At 54.9% G+C, this 20,195-nt stretch overlaps 6 pseudogenes; all 6 read left to right on the forward strand.

Moving 5' to 3' along the window:
* Window positions 1–1,720: 1,720 nt before the first annotated feature.
* On the forward strand, window positions 1,721–1,794 carry LOC123645434 (annotated as a pseudogene).
* Window positions 1,795–4,902: 3,108 nt separating this feature from the next.
* On the forward strand, window positions 4,903–4,976 carry LOC123645435 (annotated as a pseudogene).
* A 3,109-nt stretch (window positions 4,977–8,085) lies between these two features.
* Window positions 8,086–8,159, forward strand: LOC123645436 (annotated as a pseudogene).
* A 3,120-nt stretch (window positions 8,160–11,279) lies between these two features.
* LOC123645438 lies at window positions 11,280–11,353 on the forward strand (annotated as a pseudogene).
* Window positions 11,354–14,473: 3,120 nt separating this feature from the next.
* LOC123645439 lies at window positions 14,474–14,547 on the forward strand (annotated as a pseudogene).
* A 3,120-nt stretch (window positions 14,548–17,667) lies between these two features.
* LOC123645440 lies at window positions 17,668–17,741 on the forward strand (annotated as a pseudogene).
* Window positions 17,742–20,195: the final 2,454 nt, after the last annotated feature.

Below are 20,195 nucleotides of genomic sequence, written 5' to 3' on the forward strand. Positions count from 1 at the left end.
CTGAGCTATCCTTCTCCATGGAGGTAGCCCTGGGGTGTTCAGCCAACCATGCATCAGAAAACATTTGCAAACACGTGAAAGTCAGTCGGTCCATCCGTCGGTAGACTCACTCAATGGATGGATGATGCGGTGGATCCATGGAACCTCCGTGGATGCACTGATGCTTTCACCCGTACCGATCACGTTGACCCTGTGCACTCTGGTCCCTTACGCCTAAATGACAGGCTGCACCACACAGGCACACAGGATATCCATCTTCTGGGGCATTCTCCGTGATCAGAGGATGACCAGCACACACGCGGGTGGTGCTTCTGTGCCGAGGTGTGACGGGCAGCCAGGCCATTTTCCTTTAGGGGCTCGGGATGCTGTAGGCGTCCGTGCCCTCAGGGGATCCTGCAACGCCTGCGGCACACCTTTCAAGTGCGATTGTACCTTGGAATGCCGGCTTCCAGTGCATTCTGCATCCAACCTGTTCACATGGCAGATGATCGCATTTCAAATTCTTGGATGGTAACGTAGATGTTATGTCCACGGTCCCATACCCTCAGTGAGTTCCCACGGTGTATCAAGGGACAGGCGAGCGATATGCTGAGCCATGTCGAGGGCAGTGTGCTGAGAGTACGTGGAGAGGGGAGATTTCGGAGAAGATCTGTCCGGGGCTCCCTGAGCAAAGAAGGGAGCCCTATTCTTCTTAGCGGAGACGTTGTGTCCGGAGTTTCTCATGTGGTTAGGTACACCTAATCGGTACAGCTACGTCTCCCAGGAAGCCTCTTTTCTTTTTCTTTTCATTTTTTTCCCGGGGTGCCTGAGTTTCCCGGTTCTTTGCAGTCTGGTTGTCACCGAATGCCCTGGCGGGAGCTCAGTGGAAAAGCCGGTCATTAGGGCTTTGTCGTGCGTGCGGGGTGGCTGACCTGGAAGTAGGAACACAGTAGCCTCCCGAGGCAATGACCCCATTCTGGTCAGTTCGTCTTGGGAGGGTTTGGAGCGATTTCCGTGACTTCTTTAAGGAATGAGGAAATTCCTAGCAAGTGCCAAGAATCACTTCGCACAAAGAGTGTGAGGCATTGACGACGTGAGGAGCCATGGTGGGCTTCTGTCTCCTTGCCGTCAGGGCGGCACATTTACCTCAGCATTGAGCAAGGTCAGACACATCCGAGACGGATGATGAAATTAGTAGGCTCGCTGCACGCACAGAGTCATAGTGGTGGGAACACAGGCAGCCTTGTCTTGGGGTCATCATGCCCCAGCCACACATGGTAAGCACCGGGGCCTGGGCCCCTCACCTTTACTCATGCCAGTTTGGAAAAGGAACACGCATGGTCCCCGTATGCCCACAGATGTAATCTCTCCCCGCAGGACGCAGTGAAGTGAGATGTGGGCTTCGAAGGGATGACTTTCTCTCCTGCCCGGTGTGGCGACCTGATGGAAGAGACTAGGGAGCAGTTGTGCCCGCCATCATCCCCAAGGTGCAGTGGGAATTCTCTCCTACGGTAAGGATCTTGTGCCGGGATCAGCGCCACACCTCGTGGGGAGGGGATCGTGACTCTGCCTGGAGGCGGGGCCCTCACCATGCTAGCCAGCCGTGGGGCCGGTCATTGCTTGTGATGCCGGTCTCCCTGGTGGAAGAGTGTGGGTTGGCCAGCCCCGGGGTGACAGGAGGGCCCGGTGCTCAGTGTCCGCCCTGGATCTGGGGCTGAAGGTCCCTTTCGTACGTGTGCCTGGATCGATGATGTCTAAAAAAAATGGAAACTTTTGAAATCTGAACAAAATGAGTGAGGACTCGAGCTGAGGTCCAGCACGGGGATCGCCATGCCAGTGGGCTGAAGGGGGCTGAGTTAGTAGTGCTTGGGGTGAGTTAAGGCCTGTGATGTCTAGAAATCTGAAAGGCTCACGTATGTTGCAAGGAGTTGGGTTGGGCGGCGGTGTGAGCACACCCTGTTGGTGGCTTGCGGGGCTACCGTGGAAACCCTCTGAGGGCGTGGCCGGTGGCTTCCTTACCCCACCCTCACCAGACCCTGGGGAACTGAACGGGCATTGGCGATACCCCTGGGAAGTCCGTAGGCCTACCCGTGAGCCCCTCTCCCATTTGGCTGAGCCGGCCAGAGGTTGTGATGGGAGATCTCGGTTATGTCAGGAGGGCAGAGGTAGGAGCGGCTTCCAGGGCCGGGACGCCATTTTATATTTCTGCTCGCTTTTGTGTACGTGAAAGCACTGCCTGGGAGTTGAAAGAGAGACACCCACTATGGAATCCTAGCGGTCTGTTGTATTAACCACCGGACTGGCCGCCCATTCACGCGGTATGGCAGCCTTGGCCCTTGTGGGTTTTCCCGTCAAGCGAGCAAGGCCTTTTGAGTCCGCCTGCAAGTCCGTGCGGTGTCCGTCATTTGTGAAAGCGACGGGACTCTATCTTCCAAATGCTGGACTTTGAAGCTGGATGGAATTGGCCACCCTCCTGGGTCCTCAGTGGGTTTCCACAGTCTGTGAAGTGGTGACGAATGATGTTGCAGTGGAGGGGCTAGGGCGACTTTGAGTCAGGGCTTTGAGGACAGCGTAAATCTATGCCATGCCCGGCAGCAAAGTGAGCATGAGGGTTCTGGTCTTGCACGTGGCCAGACACACGTGGAACGTGAGATCCTATAGGTGCTTGCAAGGAGATGTTCCATTTGGGGAATTTTGTTTCCCCTGTACTCTGCAGATTGGGTGAGATATCGTTCCGGGGTCGTTCACCGGCGGACTGAGGAAACGCTGGTCTGGACAGCTGCACCGGCTCCCTTCTGTGGGCGGGACCAACGGAAAACACCCCGGAGGTAACATCCAGTTTTGAGTGGATTCAGTTTCCGGGGCTATGCTAATTCTGTTACAGGGGCTGTGGCCAAGCCTGTGCTGGGTCCGTTGACATGTTTGTCGGGGCCGGCAGAATCTCCCAGTGGGGATGGCTTTTTTGAGGACCCTGACGTGCTCACAAACCCAAGATGTTGTGAGTTTGCGCCTGTCATTTTCTTTCCTTTTCCTTTTTTCTCTCTTTCTTTCTTTCTTTCTTACTTTTTTTTTTTTTTTTTTTGACACGGAACAGTTCCCTGTAGATTCTTCCCAGGCGCTGTCAACCGAGTGTGTCAGGTGGCACCCATTGTTTCTTTATTAGTTTGTTTTCCCGATGAACAGAGCGAAGGAATTCACTTGCACTGAGCTATCCTTCTCCATGGAGGTAGCCCTGGGGTGTTCAGCCAACCATGCATCAGAAAACATTTGCAAACACGTGAAAGTCAGTCGGTCCATCCGTCGGTAGACTCACTCAATGGATGGATGATGCGGTGGATCCATGGAACCTCCGTGGATGCACTGATGCTTTCACCCGTACCGATCACGTTGACCCTGTGCACTCTGGTCCCTTACGCCTAAATGACAGGCTGCACCACACAGGCACACAGGATATCCATCTTCTGGGGCATTCTCCGTGATCAGACGATGACCAGCACACACGCGGGTGGTGCTTCTGTGCCGAGGTGTGACGGGCAGCCAGGCCATTTTCCTTTAGGGGCTCGGGATGCTGTAGGCGTCCGTGCCCTCAGGGGATCCTGCAACGCCTGCGGCACACCTTTCAAGTGCGATTGTACCTTGGAATGCCGGCTTCCAGTGCATTCTGCATCCAACCTGTTCACATGGCAGATGATCGCATTTCAAATTCTTGGATGGTAACGTAGATGTTATGTCCACGGTCCCATACCCTCAGTGAGTTCCCACGGTGTATCAAGGGACAGGCGAGCGATATGCTGAGCCATGTCGAGGGCAGTGTGCTGAGAGTACGTGGAGAGGGGAGATTTCGGAGAAGATCAGTCCGGGGCTCCCTGAGCAAAGAAGGGAGCCCTATTCTTCTTAGCGGAGACGTTGTGTCCGGAGTTTCTCATGTGGTTAGGTACACCTAATCGGTACAGCTACGTCTCCCAGGAAGCCTCTTTTCTTTTTCTTTTCATTTTTTTCCCGGGGTGCCTGAGTTTCCCGGTTCTTTGCAGTCTGGTTGTCACCGAATGCCCTGGCGGGAGCTCAGTGGAAAAGCCGGTCATTAGGGCTTTGTCGTGCGTGCGGGGTGGCTGACCTGGAAGTAGGAACACAGTAGCCTCCCGAGGCAATGACCCCATTCTGGTCAGTTCGTCTTGGGAGGGTTTGGAGCGATTTCCGTGACTTCTTTAAGGAATGAGGAAATTCCTAGCAAGTGCCAAGAATCACTTCGCACAAAGAGTGTGAGGCATTGACGACGTGAGGAGCCATGGTGGGCTTCTGTCTCCTTGCCGTCAGGGCGGCACATTTACCTCAGCATTGAGCAAGGTCAGACACATCCGAGACGGATGATGAAATTAGTAGGCTCGCTGCACGCACAGAGTCATAGTGGTGGGAACACAGGCAGCCTTGTCTTGGGGTCATCATGCCCCAGCCACACATGGTAAGCACCGGGGCCTGGGCCCCTCACCTTTACTCATGCCAGTTTGGAAAAGGAACACGCATGGTCCCCGTATGCCCACAGATGTAATCTCTCCCCGCAGGACGCAGTGAAGTGAGATGTGGGCTTCGAAGGGATGACTTTCTCTCCTGCCCGGTGTGGCGACCTGATGGAAGAGACTAGGGAGCAGTTGTGCCCGCCATCATCCCCAAGGTGCAGTGGGAATTCTCTCCTACGGTAAGGATCTTGTGCCGGGATCAGCGCCACACCTCGTGGGGAGGGGATCGTGACTCTGCCTGGAGGCGGGGCCCTCACCATGCTAGCCAGCCGTGGGGCCGGTCATTGCTTGTGATGCCGGTCTCCCTGGTGGAAGAGTGTGGGTTGGCCAGCCCCGGGGTGACAGGAGGGCCCGGTGCTCAGTGTCCGCCCTGGATCTGGGGCTGAAGGTCCCTTTCGTACGTGTGCCTGGATCGATGATGTCTAAAAAAAATGGAAACTTTTGAAATCTGAACAAAATGAGTGAGGACTCGAGCTGAGGTCCAGCACGGGGATCGCCATGCCAGTGGGCTGAAGGGGGCTGAGTTAGTAGTGCTTGGGGTGAGTTAAGGCCTGTGATGTCTAGAAATCTGAAAGGCTCACGTATGTTGCAAGGAGTTGGGTTGGGCAGCGGTGTGAGCACACCCTGTTGGTGGCTTGCGGGGCTACCGTGGAAACCCTCTGAGGGCGTGGCCGGTGGCTTCCTTACCCCACCCTCACCAGACCCTGGGGAACTGAACGGGCATTGGCGATACCCCTGGGAAGTCCGTAGGCCTACCCGTGAGCCCCTCTCCCATTTGGCTGAGCCGGCCAGAGGTTGTGATGGGAGATCTCGGTTATGTCAGGAGGGCAGAGGTAGGAGCGGCTTCCAGGGCCGGGACGCCATTTTATATTTCTGCTCGCTTTTGTGTACGTGAAAGCACTGCCTGGGAGTTGAAAGAGAGACACCCACTATGGAATCCTAGCGGTCTGTTGTATTAACCACCGGACTGGCCGCCCATTCACGCGGTATGGCAGCCTTGGCCCTTGTGGGTTTTCCCGTCAAGCGAGCAAGGCCTTTTGAGTCCGCCTGCAAGTCCGTGCGGTGTCCGTCATTTGTGAAAGCGACGGGACTCTATCTTCCAAATGCTGGACTTTGAAGCTGGATGGAATTGGCCACCCTCCTGGGTCCTCAGTGGGTTTCCACAGTCTGTGAAGTGGTGACGAATGATGTTGCAGTGGAGGGGCTAGGGCGACTTTGAGTCAGGGCTTTGAGGACAGCGTAAATCTATGCCATGCCCGGCAGCAAAGTGAGCATGAGGGTTCTGGTCTTGCACGTGGCCAGACACACGTGGAACGTGAGATCCTATAGGTGCTTGCAAGGAGATGTTCCATTTGGGGAATTTTGTTTCCCCTGTACTCTGCAGATTGGGTGAGATATCGTTCCGGGGTCGTTCACCGGCGGACTGAGGAAACGCTGGTCTGGACAGCTGCACCGGCTCCCTTCTGTGGGCGGGACCAACGGAAAACACCCCGGAGGTAACATCCAGTTTTGAGTGGATTCAGTTTCCGGGGCTATGCTAATTCTGTTACAGGGGCTGTGGCCAAGCCTGTGCTGGGTCCGTTGACATGTTTGTCGGGGCCGGCAGAATCTCCCAGTGGGGATGGCTTTTTTGAGGACCCTGACGTGCTCACAAACCCAAGATGTTGTGAGTTTGCGCCTGTCATTTTCTTTCCTTTTCCTTTTTTCTCTCTTTCTTTCTTTCTTTCTTACTTTTTTTTTTTTTTTTTTTTGACACGGAACAGTTCCCTGTAGATTCTTCCCAGGCGCTGTCAACCGAGTGTGTCAGGTGGCACCCATTGTTTCTTTATTAGTTTGTTTTCCCGATGAACAGAGCGAAGGAATTCACTTGCACTGAGCTATCCTTCTCCATGGAGGTAGCCCTGGGGTGTTCAGCCAACCATGCATCAGAAAACATTTGCAAACACGTGAAAGTCAGTCGGTCCATCCGTCGGTAGACTCACTCAATGGATGGATGATGCGGTGGATCCATGGAACCTCCGTGGATGCACTGATGCTTTCACCCGTACCGATCACGTTGACCCTGTGCACTCTGGTCCCTTACGCCTAAATGACAGGCTGCACCACACAGGCACACAGGATATCCATCTTCTGGGGCATTCTCCGTGATCAGACGATGACCAGCACACACGCGGGTGGTGCTTCTGTGCCGAGGTGTGACGGGCAGCCAGGCCATTTTCCTTTAGGGGCTCGGGATGCTGTAGGCGTCCGTGCCCTCAGGGGATCCTGCAACGCCTGCGGCACACCTTTCAAGTGCGATTGTACCTTGGAATGCCGGCTTCCAGTGCATTCTGCATCCAACCTGTTCACATGGCAGATGATCGCATTTCAAATTCTTGGATGGTAACGTAGATGTTATGTCCACGGTCCCATACCCTCAGTGAGTTCCCACGGTGTATCAAGGGACAGGCGAGCGATATGCTGAGCCATGTCGAGGGCAGTGTGCTGAGAGTACGTGGAGAGGGGAGATTTCGGAGAAGATCAGTCCGGGGCTCCCTGAGCAAAGAAGGGAGCCCTATTCTTCTTAGCGGAGACGTTGTGTCCGGAGTTTCTCATGTGGTTAGGTACACCTAATCGGTACAGCTACGTCTCCCAGGAAGCCTCTTTTCTTTTTCTTTTCATTTTTTTCCCGGGGTGCCTGAGTTTCCCGGTTCTTTGCAGTCTGGTTGTCACCGAATGCCCTGGCGGGAGCTCAGTGGAAAAGCCGGTCATTAGGGCTTTGTCGTGCGTGCGGGGTGGCTGACCTGGAAGTAGGAACACAGTAGCCTCCCGAGGCAATGACCCCATTCTGGTCAGTTCGTCTTGGGAGGGTTTGGAGCGATTTCCGTGACTTCTTTAAGGAATGAGGAAATTCCTAGCAAGTGCCAAGAATCACTTCGCACAAAGAGTGTGAGGCATTGACGACGTGAGGAGCCATGGTGGGCTTCTGTCTCCTTGCCGTCAGGGCGGCACATTTACCTCAGCATTGAGCAAGGTCAGACACATCCGAGACGGATGATGAAATTAGTAGGCTCGCTGCACGCACAGAGTCATAGTGGTGGGAACACAGGCAGCCTTGTCTTGGGGTCATCATGCCCCAGCCACACATGGTAAGCACCGGGGCCTGGGCCCCTCACCTTTACTCATGCCAGTTTGGAAAAGGAACACGCATGGTCCCCGTATGCCCACAGATGTAATCTCTCCCCGCAGGACGCAGTGAAGTGAGATGTGGGCTTCGAAGGGATGACTTTCTCTCCTGCCCGGTGTGGCGACCTGATGGAAGAGACTAGGGAGCAGTTGTGCCCGCCATCATCCCCAAGGTGCAGTGGGAATTCTCTCCTACGGTAAGGATCTTGTGCCGGGATCAGCGCCACACCTCGTGGGGAGGGGATCGTGACTCTGCCTGGAGGCGGGGCCCTCACCATGCTAGCCAGCCGTGGGGCCGGTCATTGCTTGTGATGCCGGTCTCCCTGGTGGAAGAGTGTGGGTTGGCCAGCCCCGGGGTGACAGGAGGGCCCGGTGCTCAGTGTCCGCCCTGGATCTGGGGCTGAAGGTCCCTGTCGTACGTGTGCCTGGATCGATGATGTCTAAAAAAAATGGAAACTTTTGAAATCTGAACAAAATGAGTGAGGACTCGAGCTGAGGTCCAGCACGGGGATCGCCATGCCAGTGGGCTGAAGGGGGCTGAGTTAGTAGTGCTTGGGGTGAGTTAAGGCCTGTGATGTCTAGAAATCTGAAAGGCTCACGTATGTTGCAAGGAGTTGGGTTGGGCGGCGGTGTGAGCACACCCTGTTGGTGGCTTGCGGGGCTACCGTGGAAACCCTCTGAGGGCGTGGCCGGTGGCTTCCTTACCCCACCCTCACCAGACCCTGGGGAACTGAACGGGCATTGGCGATACCCCTGGGAAGTCCGTAGGCCTACCCGTGAGCCCCTCTCCCATTTGGCTGAGCCGGCCAGAGGTTGTGATGGGAGATCTCGGTTATGTCAGGAGGGCAGAGGTAGGAGCGGCTTCCAGGGCCGGGACGCCATTTTATATTTCTGCTCGCTTTTGTGTACGTGAAAGCACTGCCTGGGAGTTGAAAGAGAGACACCCACTATGGAATCCTAGCGGTCTGTTGTATTAACCACCGGACTGGCCGCCCATTCACGCGGTATGGCAGCCTTGGCCCTTGTGGGTTTTCCCGTCAAGCGAGCAAGGCCTTTTGAGTCCATGGCGGTCCTGCCTGCAAGTCCGTGCGGTGTCCGTCATTTGTGAAAGCGACGGGACTCTATCTTCCAAATGCTGGACTTTGAAGCTGGATGGAATTGGCCACCCTCCTGGGTCCTCAGTGGGTTTCCACAGTCTGTGAAGTGGTGACGAATGATGTTGCAGTGGAGGGGCTAGGGCGACTTTGAGTCAGGGCTTTGAGGACAGCGTAAATCTATGCCATGCCCGGCAGCAAAGTGAGCATGAGGGTTCTGGTCTTGCACGTGGCCAGACACACGTGGAACGTGAGATCCTATAGGTGCTTGCAAGGAGATGTTCCATTTGGGGAATTTTGTTTCCCCTGTACTCTGCAGATGGGGTGAGATATCGTTCCGGGGTCGTTCACCGGCGGACTGAGGAAACGCTGGTCTGGACAGCTGCACCGGCTCCCTTCTGTGGGCGGGACCAACGGAAAACACCCCGGAGGTAACATCCAGTTTTGAGTGGATTCAGTTTCCGGGGCTATGCTAATTCTGTTTCAGGGGCTGTGGCCAAGCCTGTGCTGGGTCCGTTGACATGTTTGTCGGGGCCGGCAGAATCTCCCAGTGGGGATGGCTTTTTTGAGGACCCTGACGTGCTCACAAACCCAAGATGTTGTGAGTTTGCGCCTGTCATTTTCTTTCCTTTTCCTTTTTTCTCTCTTTCTTTCTTTCTTTCTTACTTTTTTTTTTTTTTTTTTTTGACACGGAACAGTTCCCTGTAGATTCTTCCCAGGCGCTGTCAACCGAGTGTGTCAGGTGGCACCCATTGTTTCTTTATTAGTTTGTTTTCCCGATGAACAGAGCGAAGGAATTCACTTCCACTGAGCTATCCTTCTCCATGGAGGTAGCCCTGGGGTGTTCAGCCAACCATGCATCAGAAAACATTTGCAAACACGTGAAAGTCAGTCGGTCCATCCGTCGGTAGACTCACTCAATGGATGGATGATGCGGTGGATCCATGGAACCTCCGTGGATGCACTGATGCTTTCACCCGTACCGATCACGTTGACCCTGTGCACTCTGGTCCCTTACGCCTAAATGACAGGCTGCACCACACAGGCACACAGGATATCCATCTTCTGGGGCATTCTCCGTGATCAGAGGATGACCAGCACACACGCGGGTGGTGCTTCTGTGCCGAGGTGTGACGGGCAGCCAGGCCATTTTCCTTTAGGGGCTCGGGATGCTGTAGGCGTCCGTGCCCTCAGGGGATCCTGCAACGCCTGCGGCACACCTTTCAAGTGCGATTGTACCTTGGAATGCCGGCTTCCAGTGCATTCTGCATCCAACCTGTTCACATGGCAGATGATCGCATTTCAAATTCTTGGATGGTAACGTAGATGTTATGTCCACGGTCCCATACCCTCAGTGAGTTCCCACGGTGTATCAAGGGACAGGCGAGCGATATGCTGAGCCATGTCGAGGGCAGTGTGCTGAGAGTACGTGGAGAGGGGAGATTTCGGAGAAGATCTGTCCGGGGCTCCCTGAGCAAAGAAGGGAGCCCTATTCTTCTTAGCGGAGACGTTGTGTCCGGAGTTTCTCATGTGGTTAGGTACACCTAATCGGTACAGCTACGTCTCCCAGGAAGCCTCTTTTCTTTTTCTTTTCATTTTTTTCCCGGGGTGCCTGAGTTTCCCGGTTCTTTGCAGTCTGGTTGTCACCGAATGCCCTGGCGGGAGCTCAGTGGAAAAGCCGGTCATTAGGGCTTTGTCGTGCGTGCGGCGCGGCTGACGTGGAAGTAGGAACACAGTAGCCTCCCGAGGCAATGACCCCATTCTGGTCAGTTCGTCTTGGGAGGGTTTGGAGCGATTTCCGTGACTTCTTTAAGGAATGAGGAAATTCCTAGCAAGTGCCAAGAATCACTTCGCACAAAGAGTGTGAGGCATTGACGACGTGAGGAGCCATGGTGGGCTTCTGTCTCCTTGCCGTCAGGGCGGCACATTTACCTCAGCATTGAGCAAGGTCAGACACATCCGAGACGGATGATGAAATTAGTAGGCTCGCTGCACGCACAGAGTCATAGTGGTGGGAACACAGGCAGCCTTGTCTTGGGGTCATCATGCCCCAGCCACACATGGTAAGCACCGGGGCCTGGGCCCTTTACCTTTACTCATGCCAGTTTGGAAAAGGAACACGCATGGTCCCCGTATGCCCACAGATGTAATCTCTCCCCGCAGGACGCAGTGAAGTGAGATGTGGGCTTCGAAGGGATGACTTTCTCTCCTGCCCGGTGTGGCGACCTGATGGAAGAGACTAGGGAGCAGTTGTGCCCGCCATCATCCCCAAGGTGCAGTGGGAATTCTCTCCTACGGTAAGGATCTTGTGCCGGGATCAGCGCCACACCTCGTGGGGAGGGGATCGTGACTCTGCCTGGAGGCGGGGCCCTCACCATGCTAGCCAGCCGTGGGGCCGGTCATTGCTTGTGATGCCGGTCTCCCTGGTGGAAGAGTGTGGGTTGGCCAGCCCCGGGGTGACAGGAGGGCCCGGTGCTCAGTGTCCGCCCTGGATCTGGGGCTGAAGGTCCCTGTCGTACGTGTGCCTGGATCGATGATGTCTAAAAAAAATGGAAACTTTTGAAATCTGAACAAAATGAGTGAGGACTCGAGCTGAGGTCCAGCACGGGGATCGCCATGCCAGTGGGCTGAAGGGGGCTGAGTTAGTAGTGCTTGGGGTGAGTTAAGGCCTGTGATGTCTAGAAATCTGAAAGGCTCACGTATGTTGCAAGGAGTTGGGTTGGGCGGCGGTGTGAGCACACCCTGTTGGTGGCTTGCGGGGCTACCGTGGAAACCCTCTGAGGGCGTGGCCGGTGGCTTCCTTACCCCACCCTCACCAGACCCTGGGGAACTGAACGGGCATTGGCGATACCCCTGGGAAGTCCGTAGGCCTACCCGTGAGCCCCTCTCCCATTTGGCTGAGCCGGCCAGAGGTTGTGATGGGAGATCTCGGTTATGTCAGGAGGGCAGAGGTAGGAGCGGCTTCCAGGGCCGGGACGCCATTTTATATTTCTGCTCGCTTTTGTGTACGTGAAAGCACTGCCTGGGAGTTGAAAGAGAGACACCCACTATGGAATCCTAGCGGTCTGTTGTATTAACCACCGGACTGGCCGCCCATTCACGCGGTATGGCAGCCTTGGCCCTTGTGGGTTTTCCCGTCAAGCGAGCAAGGCCTTTTGAGTCCATGGCGGTCCTGCCTGCAAGTCCGTGCGGTGTCCGTCATTTGTGAAAGCGACGGGACTCTATCTTCCAAATGCTGGACTTTGAAGCTGGATGGAATTGGCCACCCTCCTGGGTCCTCAGTGGGTTTCCACAGTCTGTGAAGTGGTGACGAATGATGTTGCAGTGGAGGGGCTAGGGCGACTTTGAGTCAGGGCTTTGAGGACAGCGTAAATCTATGCCATGCCCGGCAGCAAAGTGAGCATGAGGGTTCTGGTCTTGCACGTGGCCAGACACACGTGGAACGTGAGATCCTATAGGTGCTTGCAAGGAGATGTTCCATTTGGGGAATTTTGTTTCCCCTGTACTCTGCAGATGGGGTGAGATATCGTTCCGGGGTCGTTCACCGGCGGACTGAGGAAACGCTGGTCTGGACAGCTGCACCGGCTCCCTTCTGTGGGCGGGACCAACGGAAAACACCCCGGAGGTAACATCCAGTTTTGAGTGGATTCAGTTTCCGGGGCTATGCTAATTCTGTTTCAGGGGCTGTGGCCAAGCCTGTGCTGGGTCCGTTGACATGTTTGTCGGGGCCGGCAGAATCTCCCAGTGGGGATGGCTTTTTTGAGGACCCTGACGTGCTCACAAACCCAAGATGTTGTGAGTTTGCGCCTGTCATTTTCTTTCCTTTTCCTTTTTTCTCTCTTTCTTTCTTTCTTTCTTACTTTTTTTTTTTTTTTTTTTTGACACGGAACAGTTCCCTGTAGATTCTTCCCAGGCGCTGTCAACCGAGTGTGTCAGGTGGCACCCATTGTTTCTTTATTAGTTTGTTTTCCCGATGAACAGAGCGAAGGAATTCACTTCCACTGAGCTATCCTTCTCCATGGAGGTAGCCCTGGGGTGTTCAGCCAACCATGCATCAGAAAACATTTGCAAACACGTGAAAGTCAGTCGGTCCATCCGTCGGTAGACTCACTCAATGGATGGATGATGCGGTGGATCCATGGAACCTCCGTGGATGCACTGATGCTTTCACCCGTACCGATCACGTTGACCCTGTGCACTCTGGTCCCTTACGCCTAAATGACAGGCTGCACCACACAGGCACACAGGATATCCATCTTCTGGGGCATTCTCCGTGATCAGAGGATGACCAGCACACACGCGGGTGGTGCTTCTGTGCCGAGGTGTGACGGGCAGCCAGGCCATTTTCCTTTAGGGGCTCGGGATGCTGTAGGCGTCCGTGCCCTCAGGGGATCCTGCAACGCCTGCGGCACACCTTTCAAGTGCGATTGTACCTTGGAATGCCGGCTTCCAGTGCATTCTGCATCCAACCTGTTCACATGGCAGATGATCGCATTTCAAATTCTTGGATGGTAACGTAGATGTTATGTCCACGGTCCCATACCCTCAGTGAGTTCCCACGGTGTATCAAGGGACAGGCGAGCGATATGCTGAGCCATGTCGAGGGCAGTGTGCTGAGAGTACGTGGAGAGGGGAGATTTCGGAGAAGATCTGTCCGGGGCTCCCTGAGCAAAGAAGGGAGCCCTATTCTTCTTAGCGGAGACGTTGTGTCCGGAGTTTCTCATGTGGTTAGGTACACCTAATCGGTACAGCTACGTCTCCCAGGAAGCCTCTTTTCTTTTTCTTTTCATTTTTTTCCCGGGGTGCCTGAGTTTCCCGGTTCTTTGCAGTCTGGTTGTCACCGAATGCCCTGGCGGGAGCTCAGTGGAAAAGCCGGTCATTAGGGCTTTGTCGTGCGTGCGGCGCGGCTGACGTGGAAGTAGGAACACAGTAGCCTCCCGAGGCAATGACCCCATTCTGGTCAGTTCGTCTTGGGAGGGTTTGGAGCGATTTCCGTGACTTCTTTAAGGAATGAGGAAATTCCTAGCAAGTGCCAAGAATCACTTCGCACAAAGAGTGTGAGGCATTGACGACGTGAGGAGCCATGGTGGGCTTCTGTCTCCTTGCCGTCAGGGCGGCACATTTACCTCAGCATTGAGCAAGGTCAGACACATCCGAGACGGATGATGAAATTAGTAGGCTCGCTGCACGCACAGAGTCATAGTGGTGGGAACACAGGCAGCCTTGTCTTGGGGTCATCATGCCCCAGCCACACATGGTAAGCACCGGGGCCTGGGCCCTTTACCTTTACTCATGCCAGTTTGGAAAAGGAACACGCATGGTCCCCGTATGCCCACAGATGTAATCTCTCCCCGCAGGACGCAGTGAAGTGAGATGTGGGCTTCGAAGGGATGACTTTCTCTCCTGCCCGGTGTGGCGACCTGATGGAAGAGACTAGGGAGCAGTTGTGCCCGCCATCATCCCCAAGGTGCAGTGGGAATTCTCTCCTACGGTAAGGATCTTGTGCCGGGATCAGCGCCACACCTCGTGGGGAGGGGATCGTGACTCTGCCTGGAGGCGGGGCCCTCACCATGCTAGCCAGCCGTGGGGCCGGTCATTGCTTGTGATGCCGGTCTCCCTGGTGGAAGAGTGTGGGTTGGCCAGCCCCGGGGTGACAGGAGGGCCCGGTGCTCAGTGTCCGCCCTGGATCTGGGGCTGAAGGTCCCTGTCGTACGTGTGCCTGGATCGATGATGTCTAAAAAAAATGGAAACTTTTGAAATCTGAACAAAATGAGTGAGGACTCGAGCTGAGGTCCAGCACGGGGATCGCCATGCCAGTGGGCTGAAGGGGGCTGAGTTAGTAGTGCTTGGGGTGAGTTAAGGCCTGTGATGTCTAGAAATCTGAAAGGCTCACGTATGTTGCAAGGAGTTGGGTTGGGCGGCGGTGTGAGCACACCCTGTTGGTGGCTTGCGGGGCTACCGTGGAAACCCTCTGAGGGCGTGGCCGGTGGCTTCCTTACCCCACCCTCACCAGACCCTGGGGAACTGAACGGGCATTGGCGATACCCCTGGGAAGTCCGTAGGCCTACCCGTGAGCCCCTCTCCCATTTGGCTGAGCCGGCCAGAGGTTGTGATGGGAGATCTCGGTTATGTCAGGAGGGCAGAGGTAGGAGCGGCTTCCAGGGCCGGGACGCCATTTTATATTTCTGCTCGCTTTTGTGTACGTGAAAGCACTGCCTGGGAGTTGAAAGAGAGACACCCACTATGGAATCCTAGCGGTCTGTTGTATTAACCACCGGACTGGCCGCCCATTCACGCGGTATGGCAGCCTTGGCCCTTGTGGGTTTTCCCGTCAAGCGAGCAAGGCCTTTTGAGTCCATGGCGGTCCTGCCTGCAAGTCCGTGCGGTGTCCGTCATTTGTGAAAGCGACGGGACTCTATCTTCCAAATGCTGGACTTTGAAGCTGGATGGAATTGGCCACCCTCCTGGGTCCTCAGTGGGTTTCCACAGTCTGTGAAGTGGTGACGAATGATGTTGCAGTGGAGGGGCTAGGGCGACTTTGAGTCAGGGCTTTGAGGACAGCGTAAATCTATGCCATGCCCGGCAGCAAAGTGAGCATGAGGGTTCTGGTCTTGCACGTGGCCAGACACACGTGGAACGTGAGATCCTATAGGTGCTTGCAAGGAGATGTTCCATTTGGGGAATTTTGTTTCCCCTGTACTCTGCAGATGGGGTGAGATATCGTTCCGGGGTCGTTCACCGGCGGACTGAGGAAACGCTGGTCTGGACAGCTGCACCGGCTCCCTTCTGTGGGCGGGACCAACGGAAAACACCCCGGAGGTAACATCCAGTTTTGAGTGGATTCAGTTTCCGGGGCTATGCTAATTCTGTTTCAGGGGCTGTGGCCAAGCCTGTGCTGGGTCCGTTGACATGTTTGTCGGGGCCGGCAGAATCTCCCAGTGGGGATGGCTTTTTTGAGGACCCTGACGTGCTCACAAACCCAAGATGTTGTGAGTTTGCGCCTGTCATTTTCTTTCCTTTTCCTTTTTTCTCTCTTTCTTTCTTTCTTTCTTACTTTTTTTTTTTTTTTTTTTTGACACGGAACAGTTCCCTGTAGATTCTTCCCAGGCGCTGTCAACCGAGTGTGTCAGGTGGCACCCATTGTTTCTTTATTAGTTTGTTTTCCCGATGAACAGAGCGAAGGAATTCACTTCCACTGAGCTATCCTTCTCCATGGAGGTAGCCCTGGGGTGTTCAGCCAACCATGCATCAGAAAACATTTGCAAACACGTGAAAGTCAGTCGGTCCATCCGTCGGTAGACTCACTCAATGGATGGATGATGCGGTGGATCCATGGAACCTCCGTGGATGCACTGATGCTTTCACCCGTACCGATCACGTTGACCCTGTGCACTCTGGTCCCTTACGCCTAAATGACAGGCTGCACCACACAGGCACACAGGATATCCATCTTCTGGGGCATTCTCCGTGATCAGAGGATGACCAGCACACACGCGGGTGGTGCTTCTGTGCCGAGGTGTGACGGGCAGCCAGGCCATTTTCCTTTAGGGGCTCGGGATGCTGTAGGCGTCCGTGCCCTCAGGGGATCCTGCAACGCCTGCGGCACACCTTTCAAGTGCGATTGTACCTTGGAATGCCGGCTTCGAGTGCATTCTGCATCCAACCTGTTCACATGGCAGATGATCGCATTTCAAATTCTTGGATGGTAACGTAGATGTTATGTCCACGGTCCCATACCCTCAGTGAGTTCCCACGGTGTATCAAGGGACAGGCGAGCGATATGCTGAGCCATGTCGAGGGCAGTGTGCTGAGAGTACGTGGAGAGGGGAGATTTCGGAGAAGATCTGTCCGGGGCTCCCTGAGCAAAGAAGGGAGCCCTATTCTTCTTAGCGGAGACGTTGTGTCCGGAGTTTCTCATGTGGTTAGGTACACCTAATCGGTACAGCTACGTCTCCCAGGAAGCCTCTTTTCTTTTTCTTTTCATTTTTTTCCCGGGGTGCCTGAGTTTCCCGGTTCTTTGCAGTCTGGTTGTCACCGAATGCCCTGGCGGGAGCTCAGTGGAAAAGCCGGTCATTAGGGCTTTGTCGTGCGTGCGGGGTGGCTGACCTGGAAGTACGAACACAGTAGCCTCCCGAGGCAATGACCCCATTCTGGTCAGTTCGTCTTGGGAGGGTTTGGAGCGATTTCCGTGACTTCTTTAAGGAATGAAGAAATTCCTAGCAAGTGCCAAGAATCACTTCGCACAAAGAGTGTGAGGCATTGACGACGTGAGGAGCCATGGTGGGCTTCTGTCTCCTTGCCGTCAGGGCGGCACATTTACCTCAGCATTGAGCAAGGTCAGACACATCCGAGACGGATGATGAAATTAGTAGGCTCGCTGCACGCACAGAGTCATAGTGGTGGGAACACAGGCAGCCTTGTCTTGGGGTCATCATGCCCCAGCCACACATGGTAAGCACCGGGGCCTGGGCCCCTCACCTTTACTCATGCCAGTTTGGAAAAGGAACACGCATGGTCCCCGTATGCCCACAGATGTAATCTCTCCCCGCAGGACGCAGTGAAGTGAGATGTGGGCTTCGAAGGGATGACTTTCTCTCCTGCCCGGTGTGGCGACCTGATGGAAGAGACTAGGGAGCAGTTGTGCCCGCCATCATCCCCAAGGTGCAGTGGGAATTCTCTCCTACGGTAAGGATCTTGTGCCGGGATCAGCGCCACACCTCGTGGGGAGGGGATCGTGACTCTGCCTGGAGGCGGGGCCCTCACCATGCTAGCCAGCCGTGGGGCCGGTCATTGCTTGTGATGCCGGTCTCCCTGGTGGAAGAGTGTGGGTTGGCCAGCCCCGGGGTGACAGGAGGGCCCGGTGCTCAGTGTCCGCCCTGGATCTGGGGCTGAAGGTCCCTGTCGTACGTGTGCCTGGATCGATGATGTCTAAAAAAAATGGAAACTTTTGAAATCTGAACAAAATGAGTGAGGACTCGAGCTGAGGTCCAGCACGGGGATCGCCATGCCAGTGGGCTGAAGGGGGCTGAGTTAGTAGTGCTTGGGGTGAGTTAAGGCCTGTGATGTCTAGAAATCTGAAAGGCTCACGTATGTTGCAAGGAGTTGGGTTGGGCGGCGGTGTGAGCACACCCTGTTGGTGGCTTGCGGGGCTACCGTGGAAACCCTCTGAGGGCGTGGCCGGTGGCTTCCTTACCCCACCCTCACCAGACCCTGGGGAACTGAACGGGCATTGGCGATACCCCTGGGAAGTCCGTAGGCCTACCCGTGAGCCCCTCTCCCATTTGGCTGAGCCGGCCAGAGGTTGTGATGGGAGATCTCGGTTATGTCAGGAGGGCAGAGGTAGGAGCGGCTTCCAGGGCCGGGACGCCATTTTATATTTCTGCTCGCTTTTGTGTACGTGAAAGCACTGCCTGGGAGTTGAAAGAGAGACACCCACTATGGAATCCTAGCGGTCTGTTGTATTAACCACCGGACTGGCCGCCCATTCACGCGGTATGGCAGCCTTGGCCCTTGTGGGTTTTCCCGTCAAGCGAGCAAGGCCTTTTGAGTCCATGGCGGTCCTGCCTGCAAGTCCGTGCGGTGTCCGTCATTTGTGAAAGCGATGGGACTCTATCTTCCAAATGCTGGACTTTGAAGCTGGATGGAATTGGCCACCCTCCTGGGTCCTCAGTGGGTTTCCACAGTCTGTGAAGTGGTGACGAATGATGTTGCAGTGGAGGGGCTAGGGCGACTTTGAGTCAGGGCTTTGAGGACAGCGTAAATCTATGCCATGCCCGGCAGCAAAGTGAGCATGAGGGTTCTGGTCTTGCACGTGGCCAGACACACGTGGAACGTGAGATCCTATAGGTGCTTGCAAGGAGATGTTCCATTTGGGGAATTTTGTTTCCCCTGTACTCTGCAGATGGGGTGAGATATCGTTCCGGGGTCGTTCACCGGCGGACTGAGGAAACGCTGGTCTGGACAGCTGCACCGGCTCCCTTCTGTGGGCGGGACCAACGGAAAACACCCCGGAGGTAACATCCAGTTTTGAGTGGATTCAGTTTCGGGGGCTATGCTAATTCTGTTTCAGGGGCTGTGGCCAAGCCTGTGCTGGGTCCGTGGACATGTTTGTCGGGGCCGGCAGAATCTCCCAGTGGGGATGGCTTTTTTGAGGACCCTGACGTGCTCACAAACCCAAGATGTTGTGAGTTTGCGCCTGTCATTTTCTTTCCTTTTCCTTTTTTCTCTCTTTCTTTCTTTCTTTCTTTCTTACTTTTTTTTTTTTTTTTTTGACACGGAACAGTTCCCTGTAGATTCTTCCCAGGCGCTGTCAACCGAGTGTGTCAGGTGGCACCCATTGTTTCTTTATTAGTTTGTTTTCCCGATGAACAGAGCGAAGGAATTCACTTCCACTGAGCTATCCTTCTCCATGGAGGTAGCCCTGGGGTGTTCAGCCAACCATGCATCAGAAAACATTTGCAAACACGTGAAAGTCAGTCGGTCCATCCGTCGGTAGACTCACTCAATGGATGGATGATGCGGTGGATCCATGGAACCTCCGTGGATGCACTGATGCTTTCACCCGTACCGATCACGTTGACCCTGTGCACTCTGGTCCCTTACGCCTAAATGACAGGCTGCACCACACAGGCACACAGGATATCCATCTTCTGGGGCATTCTCCGTGATCAGAGGATGACCAGCACACACGCGGGTGGTGCTTCTGTGCCGAGGTGTGACGGGCAGCCAGGCCATTTTCCTTTAGGGGCTCGGGATGCTGTAGGCGTCCGTGCCCTCAGGGGATCCTGCAACGCCTGCGGCACACCTTTCAAGTGCGATTGTACCTTGGAATGCCGGCTTCGAGTGCATTCTGCATCCAACCTGTTCACATGGCAGATGATCGCATTTCAAATTCTTGGATGGTAACGTAGATGTTATGTCCACGGTCCCATACCCTCAGTGAGTTCCCACGGTGTATCAAGGGACAGGCGAGCGATATGCTGAGCCATGTCGAGGGCAGTGTGCTGAGAGTACGTGGAGAGGGGAGATTTCGGAGAAGATCTGTCCGGGGCTCCCTGAGCAAAGAAGGGAGCCCTATTCTTCTTAGCGGAGACGTTGTGTCCGGAGTTTCTCATGTGGTTAGGTACACCTAATCGGTACAGCTACGTCTCCCAGGAAGCCTCTTTTCTTTTTCTTTTCATTTTTTTCCCGGGGTGCCTGAGTTTCCCGGTTCTTTGCAGTCTGGTTGTCACCGAATGCCCTGGCGGGAGCTCAGTGGAAAAGCCGGTCATTAGGGCTTTGTCGTGCGTGCGGGGTGGCTGACCTGGAAGTAGGAACACAGTAGCCTCCCGAGGCAATGACCCCATTCTGGTCAGTTCGTCTTGGGAGGGTTTGGAGCGATTTCCGTGACTTCTTTAAGGAATGAGGAAATTCCTAGCAAGTGCCAAGAATCACTTCGCACAAA

Source organism: Lemur catta, chromosome 9 (genome assembly GCF_020740605.2).
Source record: "Lemur catta isolate mLemCat1 chromosome 9, mLemCat1.pri, whole genome shotgun sequence".
NCBI lineage: Eukaryota > Metazoa > Chordata > Mammalia > Primates > Lemuridae > Lemur > Lemur catta.